This window comes from Eriocheir sinensis, chromosome 37 (genome assembly GCF_024679095.1).
Source record: "Eriocheir sinensis breed Jianghai 21 chromosome 37, ASM2467909v1, whole genome shotgun sequence".
NCBI lineage: Eukaryota > Metazoa > Arthropoda > Malacostraca > Decapoda > Varunidae > Eriocheir > Eriocheir sinensis.
In genome coordinates this window covers 8,743,793-8,751,472 of record NC_066545.1, presented here as the reverse complement: position 1 = coordinate 8,751,472, position 7,680 = coordinate 8,743,793, and the positions used below count along the sequence as shown (strand labels likewise).

At 42.3% G+C, this 7,680-nt stretch overlaps 1 pseudogene; it reads left to right on the top strand.

Moving 5' to 3' along the window:
- The first annotated feature begins 1,004 nt into the window (after positions 1-1,004).
- LOC127008180 (oviduct-specific glycoprotein-like) lies at positions 1,005-3,092 on the top strand (annotated as a pseudogene).
- The last annotated feature ends 4,588 nt before the right edge of the window (positions 3,093-7,680 follow it).

Below are 7,680 nucleotides of genomic sequence, written 5' to 3'. Positions count from 1 at the left end.
AGGAGAAGAGGGAACGAAACCGAAGGGAGAAAGAAAGAATAGAAAGTCAAGAAGCCAAGGAAGGACAGGGACGGAAGTGGAGAGAGAGAGAGAGAGAGAGAGAGAGAGAGAGAGAGAGAGAGAGAGAGAGAGAGAGAGAGAGAGAGAGAGAGAGAGAGAGAGAGAGAGAGAGAGAGAGAGAGAGAGAGAGAGAGAGAATCATAACTTGGTATATACGTAAAACAAGTAGTAAATCTAACAAATGCCTAATCAAAGAAGGACCCATTAAAATAAAAGGTGAAGTGAGTAATGAGTGGCACCTCCTTTTCTATTTTATTAGGTACTGGTTCCGATCTCACGTACATTTGCCCAAGTTTACGTACATGGCGGTAAAATAGATTGGCTGCACTCCACCTTCACATACTCGTAACTAGCGGAGGATTATCAGAGCACCGATTGAAACTTTGCTAATCGTGAAGAGTGGGAAGGTGGGGGGGGGGGGGGTCAAAGAGAGGGTGGTGGGACCAGGAAAAGGGGAAGGGGAGTGAGGTATGATCTGGTAATTGTAAGGACTTTGAGTGGAGGAGGTGGGGAAGGGGTAGATGAAATGGACTGAGGTATAAGAGGTCATGGTTTGGGTTGAGGAGGAGGAGGAGGAGGAGGAGGGGGGGGGAGGTTGTATTGACCGAGGCCGAAGTAATCAAGTGTGGGTCATTCCGTGCGTGTGACCCCTCAAAGCCCCTACTAACGTCTGTTTTTAATTGGTGAACATTAGCCCTTGGGGGATGAACACACACACACATTAGTTCGGTACTTAAACCTTAACATTATTTACTTTCTTTCAAATGTAATAGATTTAAGTAAGGTGTAATTGTGTACAGAAAGGATGTATACTACCTACTCAAACCTCCATTATTACTTTTTCTCAGCATTATAAATAAACAGTACAGAGAACTTCAAACGAGCGGGAGTGGCGGACTGGTTCACGGTTTCAGAACTGCTTCACTGTGTTGGGTTCAGGTTCTCAAACACTGATTCACTCACCTCAACTTGTCTCCGGCCCGAGGAAGGAGCGCCAGTGCGACTGTTTTGGCTGCGGCAGCGAGGTGTGGCTTGGCGGGATCTGGTGAACTGTCTGGAGGTGTGGTCCGTGGTGCTGAGGGAGGAAGCGGCCGTGTAGTCAAGGAAGGTAAGTTATATATGCAGGTGGATGGCTGGAGTGAACGTACCATTGCTGAGATTGTTGTCTGTTTTAGCGTGGAAGATGTGGAGTGCGTAATGATGGTGATGGTCGCGTGATTGTTAGGCGTTTATAATGGTAGTTTCAGTTGCTGAGTATATGGTTGGAGGGTACGTGGCTGTTTGAGATTAAATTATTGTGGCGTGAGTCTTAATGATTTGTGAGTAATTAAGAATTAAGATAATGGTTACTTCACGTGCATGGCTTAAGGGTATGTAGCTGTTTGACATAGTTAGGTTGTGGCGCGAGTTTCCTGATGGTTTGTTGAAGAATAAGTATGTCATCGTCGTTACCGATTGTTTCTTGCACGTGTATGGCTGGTGTGGACGTCGTGTAGTGTCATTTGGTTGGTTGGTTGTGGCGTGAGGAATGTAACTATGAATTACTGGTGGTGGCCATGAACGGTGAATGTTGTTGATGCATTGCATGCTTACCTTCAATGACCTGATGAGTACAAAGCCTGTGACCATATGTATAATTATTCATGTGCCTTCATGCTCATCCTTTTGTGCCTTTGTGCTTCAGATACTTGAGTCACGGCATTAACTGTAGCTGTCCAGATTCTACTGACGGAGTAACTGCGGGAACTCGTTAAGATGAAGACCATTGATAAACCCGGTGCTGAACGCAAGCCCGGTGCTGCGAGTTCCATTACTACCAGGTCCATGTCAACATCGAACGAAGAATCCACGTCCACCGCGGAGGCCAAGCCCACCAGCACTACATCAAGGCCCTCGGCATGGGCCGCAAAGACCACGGCTCCAAAGACCAAAGCAGCACCCTCAAAGACCACAGCAACAGCTACGAAGGCCACAGCAGCAACCGCGAAGACTACTGAGGCTGCTGCAAAGGCCACAGCAGGAGCCAAGAAGACTACTGGGGCTGCTGCAAAGGCCACAGCAGGGGCCACGAAGGCCACTGGAGCAGCATCCAAAACCACAGCTACGAAGACCACAGCAGCAAAGACCACAGATACAGCCACAAAAACTACTCATGCTACTACAAAGGCCACTGGGGCTACAGCAAAAACCACAGCAACAACTTCGAAGGCCAATGGGGCTGCTGCTAAGACTGCGACAGCCGCAACAAAGTCCACCACAGCTGCTGCAACAAAGATTACTGCTGCAGCAAGTGAAACTACAACTACAAAGACCACAGTGGCTCCCATTATTGCAGCACCTAAGAAGACTACAACAGAGCCTGCCAAGACCCTCACTGCTGCTGCAAAAGAATTTAAATCCCCAGTGTCCAACAGGAAGGCCCCCAAGAGTGCAATTAGCCCCTTAAAATGGAGTCCAGAGCAAGTCTCACTCACATTGTCCCCAAATTTTCCGGTGAGTGTTTTGAACTATTACTTTTGTTTCTGGTATTTTTAGTGCATAACACTTATTACAGATGTGGAGGAACCAGAACCGTTCAAATTATTTTATAATTTTATTAGATGTCTAAAGGTTTAAGCAGATAAACCTTGTTTGCTGGGTGAATATGGGTGTATAATAATGAAAGTTAGATACATAAATAGGTTGATTTTTATTAGATGTCTAAAGGTTTAAGCAGATAAACCTTGTTTGCTGGGTGAATATGGGTGTATAATAATGAAAGTTAAAGATACATAAATAGGTTGATTTGCAGACATTTAGATATATCTAGAAATAGATTATACCAAACAGATACCAAACATGAAATTCATTTTATAAATATTTTCAGGAGCCATAACTGAAGACTGGAGTTTCACCACTGTCGTCTAACCAACCTGGCAAGGAAATATTTGGAGATTTAGCCAGATGTGTGATGGATCCATTCTGTAGTACATATTGATCCAGTTTCGTGCTGCTGAAATATTTGGAGATTTAGCCAGATGTGTGATGATCCATTCTGTAGTACATATTGATCCAGTTTCGTCTAGAGATGTTTAGGCACCATCATCTCTACTTTGAAGCTGCTGATAGACTTATGATCTTCAATGTTATTGGTTTGGTATTTATTGAATAAATTTCCTTTAAAATACTCTGAGCATAGTAATTAGTTATTGATCCTGGCCTGGGGCTATATTTTTGTTCTGATGGAAAGCTGATACAAGTTGACATATGAAGATAATGGAGTTCCCATTAATATATTGCAAACTTTGTTTTTTGTCAAGTTATAATAAACATTATGATTGAAAAATTTGTAAATAAAGTTAAAAAACATTATGATGGAAAAACCTGAAAAGAATTTTAATGGGTAGTGGGTACCCCAGCTTCTCCTGCATCGGGTGGGTGGACTCTTCATTCACTGCCGACCAGCAAACTTGGAAAGCAGGGGCCACATATAGTAGATCTCTGGAGGGTGGTATGGTAACGGTCTCAGTGTTGGGATACTGACGAGTGACATGCCAGATGAGCTGAGTCATGTAGCACCCTTGAACCTCTTCTCAAAAATCCCCTCTTCTGAGACACACTAACACTGAAATACACCACTTTTACAAATCCACGTCCTGAAGTTATTGATGAGCCATAAACCAAATAATTTCTTGGGTGTTTCCCTCAGCACTGGTTGCTGGTGCTGGCATCAGTGCTACTCTTACTCATGCTTTCATGGTTCCCCTGAGCAAACTTATTCCCCTCTTTAATTTCCATTCATTGTTACTGATCAAGAACTGCCGGAAATTCTTGAATAGAGGCAGGCGGTTGTATAGCAGAGAAGCCTGAGTGGGTTGGGTGCTCATTACTTATATCTACCACAAATTAACGTGCATAATTTCATTCGGGTCCAGCTATTCATCCTCCCTTTAACTCTGGTAACCCCTGCCCCAAACTTTACCTCACCTATGGTAATTTGTGCATGATTACTGAATGTTTATAATGCAACGGTATCAAAAATATATGCACTGATATGACTAAAGTACATGAGCATCCTCTTCTGGTTCTTTTCTTAGTTCTGCATCACCTTAATCATTTTGTTCGCAGTATAAAAAAAATTATCACACTACTCATGCATCATGTCCCATAATAATGAGCTGCTCCTCATTTCCCTCACAGCCACTCATTCCTCCCCATTCCCCTGCTATATATCTAACTTTGCATTCTTGATTAGTAACAATGAACATTCCTCCCATTCCCTGCTATATATCTAACTTTGCCTTCTTGATTAGTAACAATGAAAAAAAATTAAAGAAACCATGAGAGAGCTGAGGTGAATAAATAAGTTTATGGGGGCTCATCAATGCATGGCACAACACTCACTCCAGCAGGCCGTGGCCAGTACGTCCAGGGAAAGGGAAAAGCTACAGGAGCAACAGTTTATTCTAGTATCCCGTGCCATCGTTTTCTATGAAGCAACAGATTATTTTAGTCTATCATACGAACGTTTTCTATGGAGCTCATAAGAACCAAAGAAAATCAAAGTACATGGAACTATCAATGAAATTTACTGTATAATAAGAGATTACTACCTACGCTACAAGTTATTCTAGCACCGGTAATGCCTATGACACCAGTACCATCATGACCTTCGGTACACAACTACCATCACTACCGTCACGAAACCACCACAACCACCAAGTTACTTAATACACCTTCACCACTACTACAGTAAAATCAAGAAACTTCACCACTACCAGAGTTGATATTTATTATTTCCTTTATCAAGTTTCCCTGCTATAGGCCTACCCGCCACCACGTATACTACAGTCACCCTTGCAGCTGCTCGCCACTCCCCATCACCTGCAATATCACTTTTATTTTTATTTTATTCCATTACAACCACCACATTCGTCACCCATCATTGTACTCACCACTATCCACCGTAACTGTCATCAGCTTCGTCAGAGGGCACTAATATAATAGTTTAATACCCCCTACCATCACTACAGTCAACCACTTCAACCCTAAACATCCACCACACCTTATATAATCAACACCACTATTACTCATCACTGTCATCTATAGCTTCGTCAAATAGCACTAATATCCCCACCATCACCAGGGTCAACCACCACAACACTCATCATGCACCACAAATAACCTCCACAACCACCGCTACACTGTATACCCACCACCACCACCACTACTATCACTCATTAACCACAGTCACCTTTAGTCAACCTCTGCCGCCGCTGCACCAGTAACCATTATGGCCCGTCTTATACCCACTGCCACTATCGTTACTTCCTAATAATCAACTAATCATCAACTATCAACGGCCCCATTACCTATACCACAACCATTATCATATGTCTCCGCCGCTACCAATCATCCACAATCACTACTACCGCAAACTACCTTCATCACCATCACTCTTGTTGTCACCCCTATTACCGTCTACCACCTACCCAGCCATAGCCACAAGAGAATCACCACTCCAGCCATAACGACCACTTTCGCCCACCACGAACTTACAAGGTCCACCTCAACATTTATCATCAACCTACAGGATCACTCACTACCACTGTCACCTGTCTGTCATCAATCAAAAGCCAGAGTTGAGCTGTGTTGAAGAACAGTAACAACGATTTACCTCACTCTGGCGAAGGCCACGCCAACACATCCTCCCCACTCGCCGCTTCTGCCAGCACTACTGAAGGAAAGACAGGAAGGATCCGGTTTATTTTTTTCTCGAAAGTCTCGAATCAATTAGGTTCGCCATTTTATCGCTCGGAACTTATTTAAAACTACGATGGCCTACACATACATCATTTTAATCTTGACCACTAGCTGAACACATTGCGTTTGTTGTATCTTGTTAAAAATATACTTATTTTATCCATGATATGTGAACATTGTACGCTTCGAATAGATTCGAAACATTTAAATTAAGTATTTTGATGAGAACAGCCTGTCTTCCTTTCTTCAGCGTCTCCACCATGCATTTTTTTTTTTATGAGGAAGTTATTTTGGGCGGTGCTGATGGCTGACAGTTGCGAGGGAGGAAGAAAAAGTCTGGAAAACCACGATTTTGACGTCAAATCCACAATGACATAAATAATCATGCAACTTTAGAATACCATGCCAACAAAAAAAAAAGAGAAATAAAGATATGATGGTCTCTACATATGTGATTTCGTAATAGGATTTTAGTAACTACCTAAACAGAACGCATAGTTAATGGCAAAACATAGTAGTATCCCGTAAAACAATGCAGAGAAAACGTAAAGGCCACGTTTTCTTCCGTCATTTAGAGGAGACTAACTTAGGGTCAAATTCTTAAACCTTCCGGGGTCCCAGTATATAATATAATTAACACGGTTTTCGTAGGAGTTTCGGGCATTTCCAAGAGTATTTTAATAACCCTGGTGGTATTATGACACTTTTTCTGTACCATGAACCTAAAAAAACACTCATCCAAACCCGATTCATCCCGTTTTTTGGCCTTTAGAAGTAGTTGATGTGATAGGCTGGTGTCTGAGAATTACAACCTAAAATACTTTCTAATATTATCTTTTAGGCAGAAATTGCATTACCTCAGAAAAGTACACACAAAACAAGTACTTATATAACACTCCTTACATTCATTAGTAAGAAAAAATGAGACAAACTATACTCGACCGCTGAAATAATGGAATAAATTCTTATAAACGCCTGGAACATTTTCAACTGACTCGGGTTCGTCGTTAAATTGCTCCAAGACATTTTATCCACTGATCTTATCGTCATTTTGTACCTCGCCATAAATCATCTCGCCAGTATTTAGGCTTCCAAGGAGGTTACAAAAGGCTCTGAAGGACGAGGCGAGAAGGGAATGATCGATGTCTTTCACGTAAACAGACAGAGCATACCGCCAACCTGCTATTTAGGCGACGAATATGATGCTCTTAGTTTTTAGTGGATTACTTTTTTTTACAGCAACAGAGGCAGTTAAAGGAAGAAAAAAAATAGCTACAAAAAAGCCAAGTAGATGCTGCTCAGACAAAAGAAAACAGAACGAAAGCCCAGAAAAGAGGGATTGAGTAATATCAGGGACAATATACCTCGAACTCACCCTCCTCTCTCACTCTCTATTTCTCTTTCTCTCATAATTAGAGGGACACAAAACTCCTCTCACTCATATAATACGTCCTCTCGTCGCTCCTGATCACAGAGAAAACACGCCACTTCAGTATTACCTGCCGACCGCCGCCTTTGATGAACACAGGTTAACGGAAAGGCCTCTCAACCTACTTGCCTTCAGAGGCGCCGTGCTGGGCTGGGCGGTGTGGTGTGATAGGACGGCTCTCGTTTCCTCTCCCTGTGAGTGTGTCGCGTTTACCTGGAAATTATGATCCACTGATTAACTTTCCATCTTCAAACAAGGTAAGGCATTAACGTTAAGACTATTCCGTGTTTATGTAAGTTAATTATTATGGCCTTAATGAATACCCTATACTTAGTTTTCTTTTTCTCGCTCTTTTTTCTTCTGAGCTAAGAGGAAACGGACAGATGACTTTTCATAATAAATAAAAGAGAGTTGTTACAAGTATGGTTCTTATACATAAAAAGCAAACC